General features: G+C 34.9%; 1 long non-coding RNA gene across 1 annotated transcript; it reads right to left on the bottom strand.

The window, feature by feature from the left end:
- Positions 1-5,822: 5,822 nt before the first annotated feature.
- Positions 5,823-13,648, bottom strand: LOC115411342 (uncharacterized). The gene is made up of 5 exons (XR_003934190.1): positions 13,371-13,648; positions 11,632-11,727; positions 11,284-11,385; positions 7,849-7,917; positions 5,823-6,232 (listed from the first exon to the last, which is right to left on the bottom strand). It is a non-coding gene; the product is annotated as an uncharacterized LOC115411342 (long non-coding RNA).
- Between the last annotated feature and the right edge of the window lie 431 nt (positions 13,649-14,079).

Below are 14,079 nucleotides of genomic sequence, written 5' to 3'. Positions count from 1 at the left end.
AAAAGTGGAATCCCTCCAGTCTGTTCAAACATTCGTCCACATGTGATTCATTTGATTCTCTACTCAGCGGTTCTTGTGAATCCAGCAGCAGAGTGAACACCAGGCCGTCATCCGGTTCCTGTGCAGCCAACAAATGTCGTACCTCCTCAAATACAAGTTTCTGAAGGTGGGGGAAAGGAAATGAGGTGCACAACAACAGGAGACGAGCAGAGTCGAACCGGTTCCACGTAGTGGAAATGCAGCAACAGAGGAATTAGTAAAGAGTCTGGAGTTTCACTTTCACTGTACGTGCCCCCCCCCCAAACCGTCATCTGTTATTATTTGTTCATACTGTATATGTCCTATTTTCTGTGCAGATGGAAATATAACAGACAGTTAATGCAAACACACCTGTTTGTACTCTTTTATTCCCTCACCCAATGAGAATCGATAAGGAATCAGATCGATAAGCAAAATCGATACTGGAATCGGAATCGTTAAATTCTTATTGATTCCCACCCCTAGTGGTGTCTGGTTGTATTTATTTGTTCCTCAGATGTGGTTATTTTGCTTCTGGTGTCCGTACATCCAGCTTTGACTGAACATAGACTTTTTAAAATAAACTGTTCTCTGCTGATGCCGAAAATCAACAACAACAACAACAGACGTGAAATAATAAATGAGCTCAGCTGACGAGGCGTCTGTCCGCAGGCCGCCACCGTCACACGGCCTACTTCTACAACGCCAAAAAAAAAGACAAGAAAGGAAAAGAAAAGACAAATCCTAAAAAGAACAGGAAGAGGGAGAGAGAACGGAGAAATAAAGCAGAGCAAGAGTTGAATGTCAAGCCCACACTAATTGTTTCTATTTTAGAGAGCGGAGCTGCTTTCAGACTGATTTAAGGAGAGTCGGTGTAAAAGTGACCTAAAAACAAAGCAGAGAGCGGCTGACGCTCCCTGATAACACCCTCACCGATAAAACACACTCACACATGGAGATAAAAGCATGCATTTATACACAACACATCCCATATTCAGCCCCTGGTCAGAGTAAATGATCTACATCAGTTCAAGACGAGGAGCGGAGGACAGAGACAAAAGGACGAGTGGAAAAATCCAAAGGTCAACATGACACAGAAGAGGGACAAGATTCTGGAATATCCTGTAGTTATCAAATCTGAGGTCAATACTTAACATCTGTCTGTTTGATAGCACTGCTTCAGATATTAGACATCTGGAAGAAATGCCAGTGAATCTGCAAAATAGAAATTATACTGATTCAGGAATGATCGTTGGAACCGCACGGAAAATAACATAAATGTAAGACAAAAAAAAAAAAATAGAATAACAAGAGGAAAGCAAGATAAAGACACAAACATGAGGCAAAAATGAAACAGAAAATAAGACAGAAATATGAAACAAAAAGATGAAAACAAGGGAAAAAAACAGACTAAAGCAAAACAAAAATGACACAAATGAGGTGAAAATAAGACAAAAATAATTAGACAAAAGCAAAGGCGTGGAAGTGATCCGTTGAATAATGAGAAACTATTTACATAATTATGTTTTTGAAATGCAGTTTTTACTTTTTTTTTTTTTTGTGGATCGGTGAACTGAATCACAATCTGTAAAAAATAAAATAAATAATAATAATAACAATAATAATAATAATAATAATAATAATAATAATAATAATAATAGCAATAATAATAATAATAATAATAATAATAATAATGCGCTAAAAAGTTTTTTTTTTCTGTTTTCAGGCTTTTTTTTAACTGAACTAAGCTGAACTACACTAAACTGAAATTATCTGCAGTCAAATAAACTAAACTCAACTCAAATAATAAATAATACTAAAATAAAATGATGATACATCAATATCTTAAGTGTTTTCTTTAAATATCTTATTTATTTAAAAGAACGGAAACTATTTATTAACGATCGAATAAAATCTTCTGAATAAATGCATAAATAAATGAATTTTAAATGAAAACAAATGAAGACTGACATTTGAAAAGTTGATTATTGAAGTTAAATGTTTTGTTCTTGTTGTTAGTGTAAATGAAAGGTGTTATTTGTCTAATGGTTCAGTCTGAATAAAAGACAGCTGTGGAGTATTTCCTCCACTGAGGACTGAGCCAGGCTGATGTTTGTGTGGAGTCACAGCTCCACCTGGTGGACTGGAGAGGTACTGCAGCAGCAGAGGCCCCACTGTGGAAGAAACCACAGCTGTCCATGTGGAGGTCATCGATGGGTGTATTTTAGCTCCAAATATAGTATAAACGTACATGTGTGTGTGTGTGTGTGTGTGTGTGTGTGTGTGTGTGTGTGTGTGTGTGTGTGTGTGTGTATCCAGTGCATAGACAGATCCAGAGTCTGTTTGAATCACATGTTGGATGTGTTTGAGCGGCTCTGTCTACAACTAGACAGAAAGTGAACACAGACTTTCATACAGGATCTAAATGAGTGGAAAGAACCAAAAAGAAGAAGAACATGGACACACAATGGTCTAGTCCAGGGGTTCCCAAGTACCCCCAGGGGTGCTTGGAGGAAGCACGGGGGTACTTGAAATTTTGCTGAAAAAATACATTAAATAAGTTATCATGTACCAAACAGAAAATAAATAATGACAATTAATGCTGAAATATAAAACTTATAAATACAGTCATATAATAGTTTTATTGTGAATCATGTTGTTGAAGCTTTGATAACATTTAAAGAACATTTATATTTGATATGATTCAAAATGAGTATTGTTTGAGTCAGTAAGTAATTATTTTTTGTAGATGAAAGGTTCATTTATTAATTAATGACCAAAATGTTTCAGTTTATATGTACTTTATTTTATTTTATTTTATTTATTAATTAATCAATCAATCAATCAATCAATTAATTGATAAATATATGTTGTTTGTTCACAAAGTTTTGAAAATATAAACAGACATCTTTGGCACAGGAACAAACATTGCCAAATTTTTTTGCCAAGTGAGAGTTGGGGGTACTTGGATTTTAAAAAAAGAAGTCTATTTCAGAAGGTACTCCACTGTAAAAAGTTAGAGAATCACTGATCTAGACAAACTAACATGTTTGAGCACATGAGAAATAGCTGAAAGTTTATTTCTGCAATTTTTAGGTAGAGATTTTAATCTTTTATTATTTTTGTTATTATTATTTTATTTAGATAAATTTAAATCTTCAGAAGTCACATATGGGCTTTCATTTGGTGCCATGACCTTTGACCTTAAGTGATCTTGAAAGGTCAAACAAATGTCAATTAATGTCTTTAAATATGCTGTTGGACTAAAGGACAATTGGCCCCATTTTTTTTTTTTTTTTTTTTTTTTACACTATAATACACTGTTTTAAGCATTTCTTACCTATTCTATTCTATTCTATTCTATTCTATTCTATTCATAATAATTATAATTAATGGCCAAATATTGAAAGTTAATTTCTTCCTGAAAAAATGAGCAAAAGAAGAAAAAAAAGGCATTTACTGACACTTTTATTGAGGAAAGAAATCATAAGAAACAGAGAATCTTGGCCTGTTATAATGGTGGCACTTAAAGGGTTAACGAAAACAACCTTACAGATGTTTGACCAACACACTGTGAAACTTTATGGTTACATGTTTATTCATCCATCAACTAAATAATCAAACATCATCCAAACAAAATTAAAATCCAAATTAAATGTGTATGTTCTTTGAATATTTCAGGAAAAAACAACAAGGAAAATTTAGAAACAGTTACTGCTGAAAAAATGTAAAACGTACGTATGGCTTTTGAAGTAATTATGTAATTATTAAATTCAATATAAGAGACCGTCAAACTGTTGTAGTTTAGTTTTCTGTTCTGTTAGTCATTTTTAAAACTGCTTTTCAACATCACATCTGTAAGTTATTTTATTTTGAATTTATTTTATTTCTTAGATTTATAAAAACAAACATGCATATGTTGAGTTTTCAGTGCGTTGCCACAAACAGAGCAGTAATTTAGAACACTTCATGTGTAATAATTTCAGACCATTCAGGCTGTTAAACACAACATGTGTCCGTTCACTGTCTTCATTTTCAACTCAACAATCTATGATTCTGACGACTGACACCAACTTTAACTTCATTAAATTGAATTCTGATAGACATCTTTTCATTATATTAATTACATAATTAAGACAATCAGCCTCATAGAGTTGAGCCTTTTCTCTGAATTTAACGGCACGAAGAAGAAAATAACAAGGACATAATAACAATAACACCAACAAGTGGTTCCAGGCACAACAAACCCCGCCCCTCACATGTATTGAAGCTTATTTTGTCACCGATCCAGCTGATGTCATCATGTCTGTACAGGTGCTGATGTCAGCACAGACAAATTTCGGCCACTATAAGTAAATGGGGAAAAAAAGATTTTAAAAAAATTCATAAAAAATGTTAACCTATTCCCAAAATATTAAATCACAACTATTCTGGGTCACTGGCAATCTATAAACCCAGTTTGGTGTGAATTCAACCACTAGTTTTGCTGCTAAAGTATTAACAAAAAAAAAATAAAAAAATACCCCTTACCTCCCCTTTGGGGGGGCGGGGTATTAATAACAACAACAAAAAGTAATTATAATAATAATTATTATTATTATTATTACTATGATATCAATAATATTTTTTTTGGTAATAGTCAATGGAGTAAATGTTAACAATCACTTCAGAGCTAAATAAAACTAAGTTATGGTTTGATAAAAATAAGCTGTCAATAAAACTGTGTAAAATGAAAATCATCATTTTTGGTAAATGTAAAACAAGTAATGAGGTAAAGGTACAAATAGAGGGTGTAGACATAGAAAGGGTGAATCAAAACAAGTTTCTTGGAGTGATAATTGATGCTAACATTTTCTGGAAACCTCACATAAAACATGCACAAAACAAACGATCCAGAAGCATCTGAGTCCTGACCAGAGCAAAGGGGACATTAGGTCAGAAATCACTTCAGATTCTGTAGAATTCATTGATCTGACCTTATTTAAGTGACTGTTTGGAGGTATGGGGAAATACATATACAAGTTCATTACAAAGACTTTTTAAATTGCAAAAAAGAGCAATAAGAGTATTTTTTTCACAGTGTTGGTTTTCATGGACACACAAATCCACTATTTTTACAATCTAAAACTGTAAAACTCATTGACCTTTTGGAGTTCAAAACTATTCAAATAATGTATAAAACAAAGAATAACTGACTGCCGGGCAATATTCAAGGAACGTTTTGTGAAATAGAGGGAGGCTATGATTTAAAGGGAAAGCTAAATTTAAAGATTCATAAAGTACCTACTACGTTAGAAAGTTTCTGTATCACCATCTGTGGAGTCAAACTGTGTGTGGAGTTAAAACAAATATCAAACATAATTCAGTTAAAAAAAAAGAAAGGAAGAATTGATTCCTGAGAGGTCCAGTATTTAATAATGACAATGAGGCCTGTTTGTTTATGGATGATGTTGTATTAATGAATCTGCTGAAATTATTGAAGAAAACAGTTGAATAGTTGAGTGTGTTTGTATGACTGCACTGACATGAACAGACTGTTGTGTATAATTCAATTACTGCATTATGTATTTGCTGTGGTTAATGCTAAAATTAGGAAAAATGTATTGTTTGATTGTTGTATTAAGTTAGTGATAAAGGTGTAAAAGCATTGAGGGGTTGGATTAAATAAGTTTAGACTTCTTATTCCTGCTCCTTTTGCAAAATTCAGACTTGTATGTTCTGGAAGATAGATTCTGTTCATTTAAATCTTATTTTGTTTTTGTCTTAATTTGCTTCGTTTTGTTTTATTTTGTTTCTTTGCGTGTTCAAAATAAATAAATAAATACAAAATACAAATACAACAATAAAACATAACTGACGTGGAGGATCACATCTTTTTAAAAAAAAAGCCTGAAATAATCAGAGATAATTTTACACATAGGGTTTTTTTAAATGGAAGCCTTTAAGAATCACAGAATATCTAATATGTGACTTTAAACTAACATATTTCCGCCTTATGTAAAAAAAACAAAAACAAAAAAAAACCCTTGTCTTTCCATCGTTTTTAGCTGTTCCCAATGATGTGACATCTGGTAAAAAAAACAAAAAAACAAAAACGGAGCTAACGTGTACAAAGTTCCTGTTGTTTCCTCATAAGGTGAGTGTGCGTCGGGTTTTCCACCTGTACGTCTGCGTTCAGGATACAGAAGGTTTTCCATACGGAACATGAACAAACCTGGAGGAAGGTGAAGTAAACGTTAGCATGATTATAAAATGGAAAGATGGAGATTGGTCAAATGCAAAAGCGTTACTTGAACCCATGAAGACCCAAACAGCAACCAAACCATCTACTGATCTAAACTGTTTAATACCTGCTCATCCACTAATCCTATCAATACATGGAAATAACTGGTGTAAAATACAGTTCTTCATCTTTTCATGGTCATCAGATATGACCCATTTGGACGTTCAGAGGCTCTGTAGTTACCATGGAAACACCATCATCTTCTCCAACACTGATTCACCAGTAAAACCCATGGAGTTGGATCAATGACAGTGGATGGACACACTGGGTTTATGTTCAGTTTATGAGAGATTTTACTGAAAAAGTCACTTTTTCTTCAGTTTTCTCTCTTTCTGATATAATAACCCTCAACTATAATCTGATCTTTTATGAACATCTACAGGATTAGTGAATTAAATACAGGAAAATACCTGATTTATACTGGAAAACAATGCAAAATATAGAGGACAAAATTATAATAAATGGTGATAAATCACTTAAGAAAGGTTAAAACCTGTTAAACCCTGACCAAATTTTCAGGGGAAAACGCCTAAACAGACATACCCAAAGTAAATGAAGAATTACTTCACAATAATAAGGTTCATATGGACGTTCTTGGTGTCTGTGGACATTTACAGACCTCACAGAATCTATTCCCATTGTCTAAAATATTGTATCTATTACTATGCCTGAGTAAACTGTAACAAACTAAAAGAGAAATTGGTATTTTTTATCCTCGCCTGTTTTTTGTCGGCTGGATTGACGATGATATGCATCAATAAATTGTTCGTGTTGGAGATTTTTAATAGTGTATATTTCACCCCACAAAGATTAAAAATCATGTTTGAACATTAAAGTTTGCACTAAAATGCACTTTTGATGTACTTTTATTAACATTAAGGTCTAAACTTTGAGCAAAAGTTGAAAAAAACATTCATTGTCCTGATTTATTATATTTTTATAGTAGATGAATATTAATATTAATTTTTTCGGCCTGCGGGTGGGCTGACAGGGCTAAAGGAGTTAAGAAACAGAGAGAAAAATTCCCAAAAGTAAAACTGGGTCTTTATGGGTTAATGTATTTGTTCTTGCCTTAACAGAGAAGGTAATTTCTTCATTTGTAGACCATTAATGTGTTCTGTAAGTCATCACAAAGGGTGGAACTGACTGTGAACAGAGCTGGACGGGGGTCATTTACATGGAGGTAAATGAGGGAACATTCATTTCTACACTATATGAACATGTTGAATTCAGGTGTTTCTTTTTTTAACCGAACCATGACACCACGCAAAAACATAAAACAGACTCTACACCTGACTTTTCTGCCTCTGTCCATAATAATATACATTATATAGATTAAATGTACTGTAAAATTAATGTTTATTAGCAACATAGTATAGCAAACTATTACAGGATCGAAAACAAATTAAATTTAGCAAAAAAACATGTCTCTGAATGTCAGAGGTCACCAGAAATTTGTGATGTTAAAATGGGGTCATGAACATAAAAAGGTTGGAACCACTGGGTTAAAGCCGCTAACATCATCACTGATGCGTTTGTGGACTTACTGTGAAGCTTCGTGCCGTTGTCAGAAATCTGGGGGGTATCCTTTACTGCTCGTCCTCACACATACGAGTCTGAAATGACACATGAAGCTCAGAACATGTTTTGTTTGTTTTGATTATTCATTTATTTCAAATATTACAGGGCGGGGAAGCAAAATTTACAATATTTTGAGGCAGGGATTGAAAAACAGTGTATGACCAATTAGTTTATTAAAAGTCATGAGAATTTATTTGCCACATGTAAATGTCCATAATAGAAAATGTTTTTATTCTATGTGTCCTCCTTCTTTCTCAATAACTGCCTTCACACGCTTCCTGAAACTTGCGCAAGTGTTCCTCAAATATTGGGGTGACAACTTCTCCCATTCTTCTTTAATAGTATCTTCCAGACTTTCTGGTAATAGTTTTGCTCATAGTCATTCTCTTCTTTCCATTCTAAACAGTCTTTATGGACACTCCAACTATTTTTGAAATCTCCTTTGGTGTGACGAGTGCATTCAGCAAATCACACACTCTTTGACGTTTGCTTTCCTGATTACTCATATGGGCAAAAGTTTGTGAAAAGGTATGGATAATAGTGTTAGGTATGATTATGACATCAGTATGTTTGGTTTCAAAACAATTGACATAGTGCCTGCTGAGAAAAAACAACTAAATGTTCATTGGAAATTTTGCTTCCCCACCCTGTACATTAAAATCAAACAACAAAAATGTATATAAAAGAAAGTCAAACATCCAAAAAGGAGTGGGATGAAGTTTAACTTATCACCCCCCCACACACACTCCGTCCTCCACCTACCCTAAAGTCCTCTGTCAGATTTCATAAGTAACTCAAAACTCCTACACATGTGATGTCTAAATTCTGACTCTGCACAAAACACACAAGTGTTCAGAGAACGCGAACCTCCGCCAAGCACCCTGAACGCTGTGCATGTGTGGATCGACTACTTCTGTTTAAGTTCAACAGTTTCCAGGTTGTTCCATACAGCAGAAAAATTGTGGTCAAACATGGTAATAAATTGTTATAGGTTTTAAATTTTTGTTGAGTTCTAATTTTAAATGTGTGATAAATGGGATTTTCAGTGTTAAATGTAAATGTCCACAGAGTCCACATTCCACAGTGAATGTGGACAATTTAGTTCCAGATACAAGATATTGTTCTAAGCTACAGGTGGATCAAATTGGAGGAGAATCAGAGTGGTTTTGAATTTTGTAGGAATTTTCAGAAATTGCTCAATGATGACAGATAGGAAAATTGTAGATGTTGTGACCTTGCTGTGACCTTGAACTTTGACCCAAAATGTAATGGGTTGGTCCCAGGGCCTAGGCCTATCTGTGGGGAAGATTTGGTAAAGATGGTTGGAACAGTTTTCCTGTAAAATTGCTAACAGTCAAATAAACACACAAACAAACAAACACACAAAGCAAAGTGATCACAGTACCCCCTGGTGGAGGTAATAATTGCTGTACATATCAAGGATAGAGTGTCCGTTTTGCAGCATTTCACATTAAAATAAACTCTCTCCTTCTCATAGCTGTGACAGTGCACATATGAAAACAAAAAAAAACTCTGTCCATTTCATAACAAAAACACACATATCAAACAAGAAAAGCACTCGGAGAGTGCAGACCTCCGCCAAGAGAGATCTGCCCCCCCCCCCCCCCCATCACCACCAAAATTTAATCATTTCTTCCTTGTGCCAGTGTCAATATTTCCTGAAAATTTCATGAAAATTCGCCCATAATTTTTTGAGTTATCTTGCTAACAAACAAACAAACACACAAACAAACACACACACACACACACACACACACATGCACACAAAGCAAAGTGATCACAACACCTCCTGTCGTAGGTAAAAAACAAAACTAAACTCTGCCCCACATGGGATTTTTACATGAAGCTGCTGTACGAGGGGGCTTCCAAAAGTCTGTGGAAAAAGGACAGTTGGAAAAAAACATCTTTCTACTTTGGTAAGGTAACAGAGTATTTGTACTTTGCTACTTGACACGTCTGTACACTATATGGACAAAAGTATCGGGACACATTGAATTCAGGTGTTTCTTTTCTAATGTATTGGACACCCCCTTTTATTGTTCTTAGAAACTGAGTTGGATTGTAGATTAGCCTGTAGATAACCACTGTGTATGGAGTTCAACAGGGTCTAAAAGCAGCCGGACTGATTTAGAAACAAAGAGCCCAAAACTAAACTACTGGGTCCAAATTCAAATCCTTGTTGTTTTTTCAGTGTGTTCCAGTTCACTGTTGGTGTTCAACATCCTAAACCTCTTATTGATGTCCATTCTAGTCTCTTATTTAGTCCAAACCTGTCAAACTTCAGTTCCTCTCTTTGTCTTTTTCTGTTCTTCCACCTGTTTTGACCCTAGAACACACAGTAAAACAAACCCACTGAAGTAAAGGAACACAAACACAAACTCACAGCAGCTTTAATGAACCTGAAACAGACGCAGATTCACAGCAGAACCTTTACCTGGAATCAGGGCTCAGGGGTTAAAGGGTTAAGTGGGTGCTTCTCTGAAACTGGGTTTATTTTAGTATCTGTCACTTTTCCATCTTTTTAGACCCAATAATAAAAGGTAAATGTAGACAGATTTCCCCCCAGGATGGACCTAATGATGACCTCAGATAAATACGAAAAAATTATACTCTTGCTCTGAGCCATCCCATAATTAATTAATTTTTAATAAAATATTGGGTCCAAAAATAGGACCCAAATATGGACATTAAATCTCCCTAGGTGTCAGTGCATTAGATGTGAAAATGTGAGTGTATGCTCTTCTATACACTAAATAAAGACACTGTGTTAAATGTGTGGATCCTAGTGGTTTTTCTAATCCACACATGTGGGTTTTTCATCAATCTCAGTCTCATTCCGGGTTTTGTATGTAACCCATCGTGTCCACTTGCGTTACATGCAGAACCTGAACATTTAAACATAAATAAATCGCGAATGATTTTGCAGGTAGTCATTTCTGTGACACACTCTGCCTCAAATAATTTGTTCAATTCCCAAAATGCACCTGTGAGAGAATAATGAGATATTCAAATAAATAGTCATGCGTAATTTTAGTGTCCTTTTGACCGTGTTACATGCAGATTTTTGTATTAAATATAATGTAAAATAATATAAAAATGTGCTTTATCTGAAAAATAGTTTCTCTTTTAGCACAGTAAATATTTATTTTTCAAATAGACCCAAACTTGCTTCATAACATTCGTCTACAGCTGGTTTGAATGTTTAGCCCCTCTGTCCTGTTTTTAGGACCAGTTTCATAGACGAACCCAAGTCCGTTTGTGTAAAACTAACCCATGTCCATTTAAACCATGTGCACTTTTTGAAGACCCCTCGTATGTCATCAGTGTTTCTTAAATCCCACTTATGACATCAGTCAGCTGCTGTGTGAAGATGGTCTCACTTTGCAAATGAAGGCTGGAAGTTAAAGTTGAAGTCCATCAGGTCTTCAGGGGGGTTGTGGTTCATCTGAGGGTGTACGGTGGTGTGAATCAGTTTGTCTTCACTGGAACAGAGAAGGAAACGATGCTGGATAAGGTTTATTCCAGTAGAACAGGAAAGTCCAGGTTCCACTGTCAGCCCAAAATGATCTTAAGTGAGTCAGAGCAGTAAAATAACAACAGAATAACCTACAAATAATGACAACAAAAGTTTTTATTTGACTTAGTGCAAAAAAAAAAAAAAACAGGCCGTATGTTGTATGCAACACAACCAGCAACTCTTGCAGAATGAAACTGCATGCGGTACGTACCGTGCAGGCTGGCGGTGGCAGCCGGTGTGAGGATGATTAGTCTGTTCAGTGTTTCTGGACCAGGTCCCATCATCAAATCCACCAGAGAGCCTCATTCTGAGAAAAAAAAACAAACAAACTTGGAAATGAAACAAAAAAAAAAAAAAGTGGTGTTAGGCACAACAAACCCCGCCCCTCGCACGTATTGTAGCTTATTTTGGCATCAGTTGCCTCTATATATGTGCCAAGTTTGAAGTAAACTGAAACAAAATTGATGTTTATGAAGATTTCTTTTTTGTTAGACAGAAGGAAAAAAAGTAAAAATTTTTTACCTTGACATGTTTTGGCAACACTTGCAGCCTTCCTCAGAAGGGTCATGTGATTGCAAATGTAACACTGTATCATTAACATCACATGACCCTTCTGAAGAAGGCTGCAGGTGTAGCCAAAATATGTCAAGGTAAAAAAAATTAACTTTTTTTCCTTCTGTCTGACAAAAAAGAAAAAGAAATCTTCATAAGTGCTAGTGGACAGGTTTTTTTTTTTTTTTTTCATATTATCTCCATGCAGTGAGTAGTGACTAGTATTGGAGTGTTAAAATGTGAGAAAACATCAGATTAACAGCATTAAAAATGTTTTTATTTCATAGTTTCCACACAATATATCACTGTCTGATATTGCGTTTTAAATACATGTTTCTTTGCTTCTAAAATTAAACACGTGGTGTCCAGCTGAGTGGACATTCTTGTAACGCCATGAAAAATAGATTCATTAAAAAAATTCTATCACATTGTTTTTTCATGCCTGAAGAGGAATAAAAACTCACTCACTCACACTCAGAAAAAAAATCTTGACTAAGGTCCTCATAATTCACGTATGAAAGGGTTATATTATCCAAGAGGAGTTTATTTGAGTAATAAAGTAATTATTTTTTTGGTGATGAAAGGTTCATTGATTAATTAATGACCAATTAATGTATTTTTCATATCAGTTTTGGTTCAGCTTGTTTGTTTCTAAAATTATTGGTTGAATTCATACCAAACTGGGTTTATAGATTGCCAGTGACCTAAAATAGATCTGATTACATTTTGGTTAAAGTAGGCCAAAGTTAAAAATTTTTTATGAATTATTTAAATCTTTTTTTTCCCATTTACTTATAATGGGTGAAATTTCACATGTCTATAAAAACACCAATTTTGTTTCAATTTCCTTCAAACTTGGCACAAATATAGAGGCAGTTGATATGCTGACATCAGCTGGATCGATGACAAAATAAGATTCGATACGAGCAAGGGGAGGGGTTTGTTGTGCCTGGAACCACTTGGTTTTCTATGTTACAGTTGAATATATGTTGTTTGTTTACAAAGTTTTGAAAATACAGATGAAGCAGACCTTTGGCAGAGAAAAAAATTTACCCAATTTTTTTCAATCAAAAATGCTGAAGCGAGACTTGGGGGTACTCGGCTAAAAAAGCAGTATATCTCAGGGGTACTCCACTGTAAAAAGTTTGAGAACGGCTGTCATATGTAATTTTCACAGATGGATTTGTAATTTCTTTCAGCACTGATGTTGTCAAAACAAAAAAAAAGGATAATTCACCTCAAATGCATTGAAGCAAAAGATGGTCTTAAAAAAGGAAAGAGCAGAAAAAACAGGTATTTGTGTGAACATGTAGGGAGTACAGGTAAAACACTGTCAGGTAAAATACTCAAGGAAAGCACAGATACACAACTACTGAGGTATTTGTACTCGTGACTCACCTGAAAACCTGAACACTTCCCTTCGCCTCCACATACAGCAGCTCCTATTTTTCCAAGTCTCGTCTTTGCAGATCAGTAATGAAGCGTCAGTCTACATGTCGATCTGATCCTGTTCTGAAAGTTGCGTGCAGGTAAAAAATCACTTTTTCTGCCTCGTATGTTTTTAGTCCCACTCTAAACTTTGCCCTCAATCTAAGAATAAACTCAGAGGACATTTATTTCCTTCTGACCTTGATGGCGTCACATGAACACACCTCCAAGTGACACAGTAACAGAGCAAAGTGAGATTAACATGTGGATTCAGAGCCAAGGCATTCTTTCCATCATGGAACTGTTTTATCATGTTTTAATGACACATTCATGTACGAACAGGAAAAAGCAGATTGTTGTTTACCAGAGATATTTAATCAGCATGCCAAATCTGAGTCTGCAGGCCAGAAAAGAGCTGCAAGGAATGCTGGGATGCATTACACACCCATGATCATATTTCCAACCCATAGGTACATAACTGTCGTAAAAATAGTAAATGTCAGCAAAGTACAAGCTTTTTTTTTTAAATTATTAAATAAGTGCCTATATTGGAAACATCATGATGCAACAGTTTTTTCAGATGCAGTTTTTAAAAATTTTTATGGAATGTCCTTTGTGGTGGACAGTTTTCCTTTCTTTCTATTTTTTGTATCAAGTTGTGAAACTCTTGTCCGCAAAT

Source organism: Sphaeramia orbicularis, chromosome 20, assembly GCF_902148855.1.
Source record: "Sphaeramia orbicularis chromosome 20, fSphaOr1.1, whole genome shotgun sequence".
In the NCBI taxonomy this organism is placed as follows: domain Eukaryota; kingdom Metazoa; phylum Chordata; class Actinopteri; order Kurtiformes; family Apogonidae; genus Sphaeramia; species Sphaeramia orbicularis.
The sequence above is the reverse complement of the archived record's forward strand: the minus strand, read 5'-3'. Positions and strand labels throughout refer to the sequence as shown.